This window comes from Cupressus sempervirens, chromosome 10 (genome assembly GCF_028749045.1).
Source record: "Cupressus sempervirens isolate cs-2001-9-10 chromosome 10, ASM2874904v1, whole genome shotgun sequence".
Lineage (NCBI taxonomy): Eukaryota > Viridiplantae > Streptophyta > Pinopsida > Cupressales > Cupressaceae > Cupressus > Cupressus sempervirens.
Genome location: NC_143127.1, coordinates 213,940,293 through 213,957,188, shown reverse-complemented (window position 1 = coordinate 213,957,188; position 16,896 = coordinate 213,940,293).

The following is a 16,896-nucleotide window of genomic DNA, read 5'->3' as shown; positions in this document are numbered from 1 at the left end:
GTTTCATCCTGACAGGTGAATCAGTTTTCCAAATCCTTTAACAAGGTAGACTTAACAGACTTTGTATAAATCTCCTAACAGAGTGCATACTTCATCGTATATTTGTAAAACCTCTAACAAGGTGGATCTAGTAGTCCATATTGCTCTTAATAGGGAAGATTATCAAAAGTGGTCAATGTAAGCCCTAACAGGAAAACTTTATACTACAGTAGTGAAGTTTTGTGGGTGTCATCCCCACCCTAGTTTTACTTTCTATTTGGAAGGTTTCTAGGTCACCAAAATATTGTGTTCATGTGTTATGAATGTTTATCTTTCTCATGCATGTAGTAGAATAGATGAATGAATGGTGAATGATTTATATTAAGTGTTGAATTGATTTAAATTTTTTGAGGTTACTAATTCACCCCTCCCCTCTCACTAACCTAGCTAGTCTTGATTATTTCCAATAGTTTATGGTTATCTGCTTAGTTATTGCACTTGTTGATTACATGTTTCAGATTTCATAAGGATAATAATAAAAAATTGATTGCATAATTGATTCACCCCCCCTCTCAGATATCTTGGTGGACTTTACTTTCTAACAATTGGTACCAGAGCATCAGGTAAGGAGATTTATAAAAATTCATTTTAGAGGATAGTCTAAAGTTTGATGGAACCAGTTATGATAGTTGGAAAGAGAAGATGAGGACACATTTTCTATACATTGGTCCAGGATATTGGTTGATTACTAAGGGAAAGAAAGAAGTGATTGATGAAGAAAAGCTTCAAGATTGTACTAAAAGACAAAGAGGATTATTCATGTGTAATACTCTTACTAGGGAAGCACTTTTGTTAGCCCTTCTTGAAAATGGATATATAGTCAGGTAAAATCTTTTAGATTATCAAATAAAATTTGGAAAGCTTTGGAATCTACTTATGCAGGTAATAACCATGCTAAGAAGGTTAGATTACAAAATTGGATATGTTTGTTTTAAGAAGCTAAAATGATGAAAGATGAATCTATAAGAAGCTATTTTGATAGGATATCAAAAATTGTTGTAGGAATTAAGACATGTGATGGGAAAAAGGAGAAGATGAAATTGTTTGGAAGATCTTAAAAACTTTGATGCCTGCATATAAACAGATAGCACACATGATTGAATAGGTAATGCCCTACATAGAGAAGTTCACAAGAGAAACTCTTCTTGGAAGATTAGAAGCAACAGAGATAAGTCTGAGACGGAGTGGATATTTTCTTAGGATTTAGAGAATATCTAGCATATTGAGCATTACACCTAAATTGATAAGGAGCACAAAAACTAGTAGAGATTATGTTAGCAATAGCAAATGAAGAACCAAAGAAGATAGAAATATTGAAGAAAGTATTGCCTTACTTGTGAAAAGAGAACCTAAAGGTAAGAAAAAAATTAATGTTGGACTTGTAAATCATTTGGTCATTATTCTTCTAAATGTCTTAAGAGAGAAAAAAAGTATAAGAGTAATTTCAAGACCAGGAGTTCTAGAGAATGTCTTTATGCAAATGATGAAGATCTAGAAGCTAGTTTGGAAAGATTTTTGAGTGAAAGTGATAATGATAGTGACGAACTAGGATTTGTAGCAATTAAAGAAGAAATTACTAAAAAGGAAGAAGCTAGAGAAGAAAATGTTGGAAACTACAATTGGAACAATTGGTATGTTGTCATTGATGTCAAACCTTATTGGTAAGACAATTCACTAATTGATTTGAGTGTCATATCTAGATGATTGATGAAGAGGATTTGAGAAGTTGGTCGTAATAATAGCACCTAGAAGAAAGGTTGAGTTATGAGAAGAAACTATAAATGGACACTTGATTAGTTATACTTTGACAAGATAAAGTGATTTTTTAATTGTTCTACAAGTGAAGAAGAAAGTTGTATTGAAGCGTTGAACAAGTGATCAAAGATTGAGCAAATGAATAGGCTTGACCAAGCAATAGAGTAGAATATTAAGGAACTTGCAATGTCTGTCAAGCAGAAGTAGTGTTGACTAGGCACGTGTATTGAATGAGTGTCACTAAATGTGTCAAAATAAATGTTGGTAGTGACTAAGTAACCCAGTGATGACTGAATGTTAGATCACAATTTTGGCCAAGGGACAACATTTTGACAATTTATGAGAAAATCACAATTTTTAGTTGACAAAGTAGATTTTTTGGAATATATAAAGCATGTTGAAGATAAGAATGGATGACCTAAAACATTTAAATCAATGGGGAAAAAAATTGCATTTCTATGCAAGGAATCAAGGAGAAGTTTGGAGAAGTTTCTAGAAGAGAAAAAAAAAAGATGAAATGTTAGAAGGATTTGATGAATCTAACCTAACCCTAAGATTTGCAGTGATGTTTAAGTGGAAAAAGATCAAAATTACCTATTTAAGGAGGTACAAGGGCTAACCTAACAAGGTTGGAGTAGTTTTTGATGCTATTGATTGGTGGACTTAACCAAAAGGCTAAGAAGAGTTGAGAAGAGGTGAAGAGTTATTTCTTGAAGGGTTTCCAAGCGAACAAGATACTAGGATGATAATGAAGGCTAGTCAATGGATTAGCATTTGAGTTGAACTATGATATATATTTGCAAAGTGAGTTGTACATATTCAAATCAAAATGTGTTATTACTTTATAACCACTATATCTGTATTGAAAACCTTTAATCAAGGTTGACCTAACAGTCATATATAAATCCTTTAATCAAGGTGGCATTCTAATGGAATGTCCTAAAGCCCTCTAACAAGGCCACTCCTAATACAGTGATTAAATCTTTTAACAAGGTCACATTTAATAGTGTTTTTTGTATCCTTTCATAGGGTTGGCTACTAATAGAGATCACTTCAGAAGAGTGAAAAGATTGGTGACATATTACTGGTCATTTTTTCCAAATTGGGTTTCAATGTTAAATCCTAGTGTCAAACTTGTGTGGATGTTTTTTGTGATGATTTATTGTTAATTTTTACATTCTAGAAGTCTGTTATATTTAGGATGGTGGACTGCTAGTTTATGTTACTAAAAGTTTACTATAGATGCCTAGCTAATGGCTATTAAGATATGAAGTAGTTTAAGCGTTTTTTTGTCCAATTGGTACATCTGGATTTTGGATAACTAATTACACCCCCCCCCCCCCAAGTTATTCTAAATATTATAACAGAAAAGGCATTAGTGTCACAAGTTGAAATGAAGAAATCCAATTGCATCATAGGCAATAATTGTTCACATCATATGACTGGTGATATGAATAAATTTTTTTAGTTTAACAGTTGTCATGGAGGAATTATCAAAGTTGGAAATAATGTGGTTTTTCATATTAAGGGAATATGATCAATTACTCTTGATGGTAAACCTAATACAGATGATGTTTTTTTTCTATGGACTAAAACATATTCTTCTGAGTATTGGAAAGTTGGTTGACAAGGGATATCAATTGTAGTTCATGGAGAAGACATGTATTATCAAGGATAAGAGTGGTAAAATAATTGGTACTAGCACAAGATCAAGAGGTAATTATTTTCAATTGAATCCTATGGAAATAACATCTAAAGTTGATGATAGTTAGTTGTGGCACAAAAGGTTTTGTCATATAAATTTTGATAACATTGTGAAAGTGAGCAATACAATTGTTGTTAGAGATTTTCCTAAAATAATGAAGCCTACTAACATGGTATGCAAGGAATGTGTTATGGAAAAGTAGAAGAAAGGCTCTTTTCTAGGAAAGAAGTTTATAACATCAAAAAAGTTGGAGATAGTGCACACAAACTTGAGTGGTCCTACAAAACAAAGATACTTTATGATTCTTTCTGATGATTTTACTAGGATGATGTGGGTAGCATTTATTAGAGAGAACTATGAAGCATTTGAGAAGTTTGAGGTGTTTAAGAATAGAGTTGAAAATAGATATGGATTAAAGATTAAGTTTTTAAGATCATATAGAGGTGGAGAATTTACTTCAAATGAGTTTAACAATTTGTGTGAAGTAAATGTCATTAAAAGATAGCTTTCATCCCCTAAGACACATGAGCAGAATGGTGAAGTAGAGAGGAGAAACATATTAATGCTAGAAGAAACAAGAGATATGATGTTTGAGAATAATGTCTCAAAGATATTTTGGAGAGAAGTAGTTAATACAATAGTATATACAATGACTAGAGTACAAATTATACAAGGTACTAGCCAAACCCCTTATGAGATTTGGTTTGGACACAGACCATCAGTTAAATATTTTAGAAGTTTTGGAAGTAAGTGTTACATTAAGAGAGAAGATGACCTTGGTAAGTTGTATGCAAGAAGTGATGGAGGTATATTTCTTAGTTATTCATTGAAAAGTAAAGCATATAGATGTTTTAATCAAAGAACTAGGACTATTGTTGAAAGTGCAAATGCTAGAGTTGATGAGTAAGTTTGGAATTCAAGAGAGAATACTTGATTATGATTCTAATGAAGAGACTAATCCAAAGGCTAACTAAGAGAATGTTGAGTTGTTTTATGAAACCGACATCAATTTTTCATAATGATATACAGATTGTGGAACGAAGGAGTGAACCTAGAGCTGAAGTAAGAGTTGAGATAGTGACACCTAATTAGAACCTGATAAAGAATCATTATGTTGATCAAATTATTGGTAGCAAGGGCAAAGGTGTGATGACAAAAAACAAGGTACAAAGAGAAGAACTATGTTTGACTTCTCAAGTAGAGCCTAAAATTACAAATGAAGCTAGTAAAGATGACTTTTGAATTCAAGATATGATAGAGGAATAAGATCAAATTGAGAAGAATGATACATAAGAATTGGATCCTAAACCTAAGGATAATAGCATTATAGGAACTAAATGGGTTTTCAGAAATAAGATGAATGAACAAGGCCATGAGGTTGTGAGAAATAAAGGAAGACTAGTATGTAAAGGATATTCATAGTGAGAAGGTATTAATTATGAGGAAATATTTGCACCAGTAGCTAGAATAGAAGTAATTAGAATGATTTTGGCTTATGCGGCTAACAAGAAATTCAAAGTGTACCAAATGGATGTAAAGTTGGCATTTCTGAATGGAAAACTTCAAGAAGTTTGCATTGAGTATCCTAAAGGATTTCCATTGACAAAAGAAGGAGTTATGGTCTACAAATTAAAGAAATCTATCTATAGTTTTAAAAAAGCACCTAGAGCTTAGTATCTAAGGTTGGAAAAATATTTGGAAAATTTGGAGTTTGCTAAAGTTACCGCAAATAGTAACTTGTATTTAAAAGAAATTGAGAATGTTTTGTTGATTATTGAAGTATTTTTTCATGATATAATCGTTGGAGGAGATGATGAAACAAGTGAAGCATTTTCTAGTGAAATGAAGGAGTTTGAGATGAGCAAGATTGGTGAGATGAAGTATTTCTTGGATTTGCAGATTGTGCAAAATACTGAAGGTTTTTTTTATCACAGACTAAGTACTTGAAAGACTTGTTGAAAAAATTTGGTTTGAAAAGTTGTAAACCTGTTCGTACACCTATGGTAACTAGTCATAAGGTATCGAGCAAAGATGAGACACCTATTGTTGAGCAGAAGAAGTACAGATCCATGATTAGAGGTTTGAAATATTTGACACATACAAGACCAGACATAGCTAATGTAGATAGTATTGTTGTGAGATTTCAAGTTGATCCCAAAGAAGCACATTATGCAATAGTAAAAAAGGATTTTCAAATGTATGAATGGTACACCCAATTTTGGGTTGTGATATGACAAAGAAAATGACTTTACCCTATGTGCATATACATATGTGGATTGTGCACACAGTATGGATGACAAAAAGATTATAAGTGGTGGAGAATTGTTCTTAGGAGGAAGATTTCTTTCTTGGCTAAGCAAGAAACAGGATTGCATTTCACAAAACATAGCAAAAGCAAAATATGTAACAATAGAAAATAATTGAAATCAAATCATGTGGATGAAGCAGATGTTGAAGGATATTAGAGTTGAGTTTATAGAGCTTGTTGTCATACATTGTGATAACACAAGTACAGTGAGTATGTCCAAGAATCCTATGCTACTAATGCAGGAGCATCTTGGGTGTAAGAGCAATCTTGCATCACCCAAAAATAAAAAATTTCAGCCTTTTCTATTTTAATAAGGATTAGTAGACAAGGGGGTTGCTATTTCTAGGATCTTGCTATTTTTAGTAAGTTTTTCATTCGAGCTTGTAATGTTCTCATTTTCTACATGAAGGTTCATTTCAGAATTATAAGCCTACCACAAAAATCTCATTGCTCCAGCTTAAGTATTGGAGAAGTTATTGTAGATTTTCGATGGAAATTTTAGGAGAAAAATCTCCAGGCTCACCATTGGAGGCCTTAGAGTGCTTGGATGAGGTCTGAAAACTCGACAAAAGGGCACTTATGCAATATTGAGTCTGTAGATCAGTAGCTGGCATTTTTGAAAAGTGGTTATAATACTCAATTGGAGTAACGATTTGAGAGTTATCGCCTTTCAAAGTTGAGCTACCTAAAATTTCTAAAATAATTGTCAAAGATGCATTTGGTTGACTCTATATGTATTGTTAGGGTCTGTCGGCCTTAGGTATTAAGTTTCAATGTCTAGAACCTTCCCAGGCGGCATAAAATTGCCCATTTAAGAAAGGCCCAAACACTATCTAGAACAACTATGGGTGGTAGTTCACAACTTAGTCTTGCAGATTGTTGTAATGAAGGCACCCATGTGGGTTAGCATATTGTATCTGTGAATTCTGTAAATCTGCATTTGCAGCGATAATATGAAGTCCATATTTTATTGTTGCATTTCTTGTTGTTTCTTTGTTTCTGTTATGGGTTTATGGTATTAAGAGGAGCACCCTTCATCAGTTACATTCTAAAACAAAAAACATTCTATCATATTGTAAGAGAGAAAATTGCAGAGAAAGATATTAGATTAGAGTATATATGTACAAAGGAGCACATAGCAAATATATTTACAAAGTATTTCTCGAAGGATACATTTGAGTATTTGAGAGGTATGCTTGGGCTTATGCCCCTACCTACTTCTGAGTAGATGATGTAGAGATTGCATCAATCCAGTGGTACAAAGCACTATTGTTTATTTGGATTGAATTCTAATGCTTCCTCTACAAGGAACTATATGTGTTGGAGTTGAGTCATGGAGAACTCTTGGTAGATGACATATAATAGTGTCTCTAGACACTTGAGCTTGTTGAATATATTTTTGTAGAATAATTGACATAATGATTCCTTTGTCATTGATGTCAATGGGGGGAGAAGTAACTGAAACATCTTTTGGTAATGAGGGAGAAGTTATTTATGTTACTGGAAGAGAAGTATACTTAAAGATTGATAAATATTGATGGAAGTATATCGATTAGGGAGAGATATTTATATGAGATATTGATTATATTGATGAAGAGGGTTTGAAAAAAGATGACTATAGCAATGGAGCAGTTGTAGCAGAGTGGTATTCTTGGAACTTAGATGTTTTTCATCTATATTGCCATCAATGCTAAAGAGGGAGATTGTTAGCATGAATTTTTATGATATTCCTATGGGGGAGTATCCTAGCATTGTTGGAAGCATTTGGGAGATTGATAGTATGATCATATGTTACATTCATATCAGTGTTTTTTATTAATGTCAATATACTAAAGACTAACAGAGTAGAAAATAGAGATTGAGATTGTATGGTTCGAAGAGTAAAGATGAGATCAGGCGCAATTGTGGACATGTTCTACAAGAGTGTCCTGATGTCATGGGTAAGAGCACATGCAGAGAGTCAAAGACTAGTGACAATTATTCAATAATTGTAGAAGATAGTATATAGACAAAGTTCCAGAGAAGTGGTTTCTACTAATAGGGTTATATCTCCTAAGAGTGATAGGATTTTGGTTGAGAACAGTTAGACAAAGATAGAAAACATCATGATGATGATGATGTCAGTGAGCATGCAAAGTTCAAGGTGGCACATGTGAAGATTTGTGAAGACTGTGAACTGACAATTTTATGTAATTATGAAATGATACAATGTAGTGTGTATTTTTTTATCTTAATAAAGTCCTATTGTAATTGTAAATTGAGGAAGCCTTAAGACCAACTCAATAAATTAACTTGAGGATTTGGTATAAAGGAAAGTTGTTTTCCTTTTGATTATATATGAGTATGAAATAAAATAAAGTAAACAAGTGAATTGTAAGTGTGAATTATATATGAGTAATAAATCTAAGGGATTTGTGTCATACATGTTTTTGGATCTGGTATTGAGATCTAAGAAGTGTTTTGTGCGACAAAGGCACTATGAATGAGAGAAGTGATTATATTTGGCAGAAAGTGCTAGCGGACAATTGATCATTTGGTATTTTTCTGGATGGAATAATACTAAGTCCAATTGGATAGTGAGCTTAGTGGTCTTGTCCCTAAAGTTGTTTGGACAGTGGTCCTTCTACCTTCCACAACTCCTAATAGGTTTGGAATCTCCTCACAAGGATTCAAAGTCTCCTAGCAGGATTTGAAATGTAATGAATGTATTTCATTGGCTCCTAATAGAGTCCATCCTCTTGCAAGGAATTTATATATTGGTACATCATTTTTTGGGTGTCATCCCCACTAAGGTTTTCCCTCTGATCAAGTGTTTCCCTAGTTAACAAATTTGGTGTTATTGTGTATGGTTATCTTCTTGTGGTTATTGCACTCGTTGATTACATTATTCATATGTAATAAGGATTAAAAAAATTGTTTGATTGCATAACTGATTCATCCCACCCCCTCTATGTAATAGTGGTGGAATTTACTTTCTAACATGAAAAATATCCTATGAAAGATTATCCTTTGAGGGAGAGATGAGTACAGTATTCTTGATATATCCTATGAGTAATTGGAGAGAGATATGCTTAAGAGAGATATTCATGTTGATTGATGAATAGGATTTGAAAAGATGCTAATGTATGGGGGAGATTAACACCTTCCTTGTGCATGATGGTTATACTGCAAATGGCATCCATGGACAACATGAATGGGGAGCAAATGTAGCAAATATATATTTGGTATTCATGGAACTTAAATGTTTTTCATCAATGTGGCCATCAATGCCAAAGAGGGAGATTTTTTAGCATGAATTCTGATGATATTCCTATGGGGGACTATCCTAATAGTGTTGGAGACATGATACAGAGGTTGTGTGTTGCATTCATAACAGAGTTTTTCATTGATGTCAACATACTGGTTATTTTGTGAAGACTAGTAGAGTAGTAGATAGAGTTTGGTTTCGTGTGGTTTTAGGATTGAAGATCAACTTATGCACATGTGGGATTATGTTCTAGAGTATGTCTAGATGGTATATTTAAGAGCATGTACATACATATGAAGTCTGGACAAAGTTATGAAGTATTTGATGAAGGCAACTTTCAGACAACATTTCCAAAAAGCATGTATTGATGTTTGGATTTTATCTCCTAACAGAGATGGAATTCGATTGAGTGAGCTGAGATAGAGGTTGGCGAAATGTTAAAGATGGTTTGATTAATCACACATAATCAAATGATTAGCTTGTATAAAGTTATGAATATGAGCCGACATATTTCTTGTAATTATGAAAAACTGTAATAATATAATGTAATGTGTATTGTAATATCTTAATTTGGTCCTATATTATTATTGTAAATTGGGAAAGCCTCAAGGTCAACTAAATAAATTATTCTAGGACTTGGTATAAAGGAAAGGTCATTTCATTTAGGATTAGTATCTAGTGCAGATTATATGATGTTATGTATTGTGTGAGATTACATGTGAACATCTTTTGGATCATAGTAGAGATTGGTGTAGTTGAGGCATGATCAACTTACAAGGAACTGTATTTTCCAAGAGAATTTGTTGTTGGATAGTTTTTGATGTACATTTGTATTATTTAGTGAGGATAGTATTGAAACTGTTTGGATAGTGGGTCCTTTTGTCTTCCTTTCAACTGCTAATAGGGTTGGCAAAACTCCTAACAATGTTGGAATCTCCTAATAGGAATTCAAAGTCTACTAGTAGGAACTCATATGTACTGAATGTATTTTATTGACTCCTAACAAGGTCGATCTCTTCACAAGGAATATTTATATTAGTATATCATCTTATATGTACCATCTCCATCAAGGGTTTCCCTAGTTAATAAATGTGGTGTTATTGTGTATGGTTATCTTTCTATGGTTGTTGCATCTACTATTTATATGTTTCAGAATTAAACAAGATATTGAGAGTTATTTTAATTGCGTAATTGTGCCCCGCCCCCCGCCCCCCCCAGGAACTTCTCAGTTTTCTTGGTGGACTTTACTTTCTAACACTATCATCCTTATGCTCTCATATAATGATTCCTTCTTGTCAACAACTTATATTCAAAATACAGAAACTACCTCTGGCGTAATTCCCTGACATACTGGTCTCCAACTAGTCTTCACCAAATCAACTATAACTCTCTTATATCAACACAAAAATCTATACAACCATATATGTAATGTTTATACTCACTTAGCAATTTAAATCCAATCTCGCATACTAGGGATTTGTATTGTCCTGGTCAACCACTTGTAACATATAGAATCATAGTTTGTCTAACTCCTCTCTATAACCTATGAACATATGTTGACATTAATGAAAAAGAATGCATGTCAACACCTCATATATCAAAAATATCCCTTGTTATCACTCCCTCATTATGATCAATCTCCTCAACACTCAATATTATCCACCTTGAAAAAATGCCTAATAGCGTTGCCAATCTCTTCAAAGAAAGAATCATCCCAGTACTAAAGAGAGGTAAGAAAACCATAACCAAATAGGAAAGACCTTAAGCGGTTATGTCTATGAGTTGAAAGAAAGAAGTCCAATGGCTTAATACCAAAGGCATGTCAATATCATTGATTGTTTCTATCAAGTGGTATGCTTAATTAATAAACGGGTTCTATGGACTACTTGAAATGTCCCTCAGAAGCATCTAGTAGGTTAAGAATTCAAGTACTCCCACCAAACATTAATGTGAGGAAAAATGAGAAGTAGAAATCCTCTTAGCTAGTCATGTTTAAAGACTAGGGATGTCTCTTTTAACAACCTGTGGAAAATGTAGTAGTTGGCACCCAATAGTTTACTTGAAATTATCAATCTTTAAGGAATTGACTTTGCTTCTATAACTATTCAATTTGGTAGAAAAGTTTGATTCAATTTAACGAAAAACCTCAAGGTATCCCTCATCAACATAAGGGTTTGTACCTCTACATAAAGGACATTCAAGTGTTTAGAAATGTGAGACATAACCAACCTTTAATGAAAATTGTAGAATCACCTCAAGAATTTTTTGTTTTAAAAATTAGTCATTTTGACCAAAAAAATAATAAGTGGGGTCCTTGTTCCTTTCCTTACCATTAAGCTCTCCATTTTGTCATTGTAATCTCTTTGACAACTGGTGCTAGCTTCATACCTATAAAATCCAATTCTTTCTACCTAAACCCAATTACAAATAGTTGTTTCCCTCTCTCCTAGACTTAACACCAAGTGGAAATAGAATGTCAAATCAACAGAGTCATGGCCTTTGAAAATCTAATTGGATGTCTAATGAAAACTTATAGCTTGGAAACTCTTTTGTGTCAAGATTCTCATTGGCTTGCATCTTAACTTCCATTCAACCCCCTTCCACATTCCCCTTTATCTTGAATTTGAATCTATCAAGCATGCCTTATTACATCCTCATGTGTATAAGAATTGACAAATTGTCATGTCTTGTCTCAACCCTCTTCCCTCACAAGTGGTCTTTGAAATCTAACTTATTATGCATGGCATCTTTTAATGTGAGCTTTAGAAACTTGGAGACAAGTGTAATCAAATTTATTTTTTCATTTTACAAGTTTGTTATTTTATCCAATAGAAAGATAATTTCAAATGATATATTTTGACATTTCATTGTGGATGTCTAACTTGTCCATGAATATGAAAGGAAAATTGAAAAATAAATTTTTTAATTGAAATTTAAGTTAATTGAATGTTAACCCAACTATAGGTCGAAGAAGGTAACATAAAGGTAGAAATTGCTATGCAATTCCTAGGATGCAGAAAAATATCACTTATGATGTATGAGGGGCATGAATAACTTTGGTGCATCCTAAGGGTTGGATAGCCATATCCCGAGAAGACATGGCTTCCAATATTTCTAAAATGATGGAGGACTCCAAGGAAAACAATTAGATATAGCTTCCAACACTTCCCACAATGAAGGCAAAATCAATAATTGTTCAAGTTATTGTTAATTATATTCTAAACTTAGCTTAAATGGAAACGTGATGTCATGTAGTCAAAGAGTTCAATCTCTAGTCATTTACAATGGCTTTATGCCAAATGTCCCATGTATCATATTTTTGATGATATTTTTCTCTATCTATTAAATTATTGCTTGCTAACAACCAAAATACACCATTAGTTTAATTCCATTTTTTTGTTACAATGATTATTAATTCCTCTCAATATTTGGTTACATTCCTTTGTAAAGGTTGATATGTTATCATTGTAACTTTTGTTGCTTAATCTAGTCTAATAAGTATTTATTACGTGAATAGAATGTCACTTTGTCTCATTATGGAACATCAATAGATTTCCCTTTGGTACATGCATCGAGTTCTAACAAGATGTGGAATGTGAAAATTTATACATTTACAGTCGAACCAATCTATGTCTCTCAATGATCATATAAACATAATTTTACTGTCATATTTACACACTAGATTTTGTACATGTGATATTCTTCCAAATACAATACATATTTTTAAAATTGACAGTATTTAACCTAAAGAAAACTCGTACTCGGACTATTTAATGAGTTTGATTAAAGACAACATAAAAACATAGGAAAATATATCACATCATTCTTCATCAAGATGATGATAAAAGAAAATGGGTCACAAACAAGTCTGACTAAATACTTGGTGAGAGCAAGGGAAAGTGCACATAAAATTTATGTGGTTTACTCCTAATACTCTTGCTTACCATGTTCTTTCTAATTCCCCTTATCCTCACTAAGTGTATAGTCAAACTTATCTATCATCCATTGCATTTTAGCATGATATCTCTACTTTCTTTCATTTACTCTCTCCAAGCAATTAATCAAATCTAACTACAATCAATTTAAACTTTTTCTTTATCCTTCTTATGGAAAACTAAATGTGATTCAAAATGTTGAAACAAATAAACTCAACAATTGTCTATAAAATTCTACTCAATGTGATTAAAATTTTGACGCAAAAATAAAATAGCAAATAACTTCTTAGGAATATTTTTAACTAGGTGGTCTCATGAATTTATAGTACAATCTAGATTAAAAATTTGTAGTAGAGTACATGTTTAAGAATTCAAGCTCCACAATTTTTGGAAACTAATCTTATGAATCTCTTTATTTAACATATTCAATTCACTAACTAAATGAATTTTTTTTAAATATTGATAAGGTTGGGGTCCCATGGAGGGGGGCTCCCTAGAAAATAGAGCAAAAGTTGCTATGATTTTTTATGAATTTTTGGTCTCGTAAATCGTGTAGTAAGTACAACTTGAAAGTTTAAACTACAATATTTGAATATGCAATGCTAAAAAGTATATCAAGGAGAAGATTCAAACAAGCACAAAAAAAGAAATTCTAGGACCTCTTCCTAAAAAGTAGAAGCCCAAGATTCCACGGGACGCAATCCCAAGAATACAAAGTAGAAGCCCTATCCCCATGAGACCCTCATCTAAGAATCAAAATTTCTACATTATTGACAAATGGTATAAAATGTTAGTAAAGATTAATTACCTTTATCTACACTTAAGATTTCACTATTGCTTTCACTATTCAGTCACTATTGAAGTTTGACTTTTGTCTCTTCATGTGGATGATATTCAAAGTAAATCATGTGGGTGACATTTAATAAAAGTTTCCTTTTATTAAATGTCATATTATCCCTTTAGGGTTAGGTCAACTTTAGGGTTTCCTAAAGTGGTTTGATTGATCTCCTTTATAAGGAGATCACTCCTCTTCTTTTTGTAACTCTTGCATAAGCTCTTGCATAACTTTGTATATTGCATTCCAACATCTTGAGATGTTTTATCTCTCGCATTAAGAGGTTTACTCTTTTGTTTTCAATTGGCTGATTAATGTGAATGTTTTCTTTCACTTGCAAAGTTCCCTTCTCTTCTCTTGCTTATATCTTCCTCGTGACAAGTTATTTGCTTGCAGGTGTTTCCAATGGCTCGTGTGTAGTTGGGTTTTGCATATATCTTGCACACCAACTCCTACATGGCATCGGAGCTCTTCCTACAGCTTCATGTTCATGTTTGAAGTTCATTTTTGCAGCTTTTGGATTGAAGGGTTTCAAATACCCTTTTTCTGGGTTATGAAGGTGGTTTTTTTTGTGCACTTTGAGTCCAAACAGACCTCATCGTTGGATTCGAAGACCCCAAAAAACCCCATTTTCATGTAAAGTTGTCCATTTTGGACAAAATTGTCATTGGAGGCCTTTTTTCTTTCTCGTTTTTAGTGTTTTTTGTGGATCTCAGGGGTCAAAGTTTTGGTGCACTTTGAGCCCAAACAAACCTCACCATTGGACTCAGAGTGCCCCAAAACCCCCCATTTCCATATAAAATCTGTCTTGTTTGGATGTCGTTGGCCTCAAACGCCTTGACACGCCTTACGAGGCACTTTTTCAAAAAAAAACATTTCATAAAATAGCTGCTATGTGGCATCCCATGATTGGTCACTCGAATAGCCTAGCGGCCACCCAGACAGTCATTGTGATCCCACTGCAGCATCGTCAAATAGTGGTCGTTAAACTGTCACCCCCCGCCAGTAGCCACCCCCGGTTGAGCGGCCCCTCCACCTGCCACCGCACAGCCACGTGGCCCCTTCAGCACCTGTCGTGTGCCATTGACTCCATGTCAGCACCTACCACATGGCATGTGCCACATTGGCACCAGGGCCCTTTTTTTGCTACAACGACCCCCAGGCCATCAAATTTAATGCCCTTAAATGCTAACATCAACACTGCATCAACCTCCTACAAGCCCTTTTGGCCCTTTCAAAGTAGCAGTTGATTTTTTGGCCATATCTTGAGCATACAGATTCTGTTTTTGGCAAATAATATATTGTCAAAAAGTTGGTTCTAAGCATGTTTTGATGGTGCAGGAATTTTGGGATTTAGATGTAGTTTGGTCCTCTAACTAGAGGATTGCTCCAGAAAATAGGAACAATGAGCGATCATGAAGAAACATCACTGAAGCATGAAGAAGACGTAAACTCTATCAAAAAGAAACTATTGATGTGAAGATTCTCCATGGGAATAAAACCTGACCAGGTAGAGAAGAATGTGATCTATATGAGTTCTTGATGACACTACTCGAATCAGGAGTCACACAAAGGCAAACAACTAAACTCGAAGATACAGATGACATAAAACACCAAAGCCTGAAGAGTTGGTCAATACAACATGGAAGGCTACATCCAAAAAATAGGAACGAATGAATAAGAGTGTCCATATGGTAAGTGTTCCATCTCACCGAAATGCATAGGTATCCAGCCACCGCAATCACTTAGTAAATAGGAACAAATACTAAATACATGGTTCACTTCATCAAACCAAGGAAGCATTAGAAACCAATAGTGAAATCCCCCCATTGCTAACAAGGGTGAGGTGACAAACAACTAAGAGAGTGGGCCAATGGGACTATGGATCAAGGAATCAAGACCAATCAAGATGCACAGAACATACTTAAAAGTGTCGAGAGGTGCTTGCTATAGACATGAAACATCAAGATAATGTCGTGGAAGGAACACTCACTTGACATAAGTAGATGGCACTAAAAGGAAAACAACTAGCCTCCCCCACCCCCATGGTACTTTATCATCAGTACATGTACAATAAGGCACAAGAAGAGAGATCCCAAGAATACATCAGAGTGGCACTTTATCTCAATGTGTTTACATAAAAGTGCTTACAAATGATATCAACAATGATCAGAAAGGGTAGAGCTGAGACAACAGATAGTACAGCCCAAAAGGAGACATCCCATGCCACAAAAATGATCCTTGGACCTGAAACAACCAAGATGTCCACCATAGTGCAATAGAGCAAAAACCTGAGTAGAAAGAGCTTGGAGCAAAGTCGGGAAGAAAACCCAACATTTCTAGAAAGAGAACTAAAAGAGCTTTCCAACTATATAACGTTTTCGAAAAACAGAGTTTGAATGCTCAAGATATGCCCTCTGGAATGTAAAATTGAACCCCTAGCTTTGACTACCAAAACAGGCAACCAAGCTGCATCCAAATCCCAAAATTCTTGCACCATCAAAACGGGCTCTGATACCATGTAGTAGTTGGTATGCAAAATACATGCAAAAACCCAACTTCACAAAAGCCACAACGATCACCTACAAGCAAATAACCTGTTACATGGAAGAATGAAGCAAAAAAGAGAAGAGTGGTTCTCAAGATGAAAATTGTATTCAAGAGAGGAACAAAATGAAAAGAAGTATTACAAAATACAAGGGGATCAATCCTTATAAAAGGAGATCAACCATTCTCACAAAGGAAACCCTAAAGACATAATGTGTCATTTAATAAAAGAAAACAAATATTAAATGTCGCATTCATGAAGAGACAAAAGTCAAAACTCCAAAAGTGAAATCTTAAGAGTAAGTAAAAGATAATAAACCTTTTACTCTTCATGATTGCTCATTCTTCTTATTTTGTGGAGCAATCCTCTAATTGGAGGCTTTTGTAGTCCTTCACTAGGTTTTCAGCTATCTCTTTCTGGAGTAGAGTTTTTCCCATGAGGTTTTCTCTATTTCTTTGCTTTATAGAAATTTGGTTGTGATTAGGTACCTAATCAGGCCTCATTGCTAGGACCCAAGTTTGCAT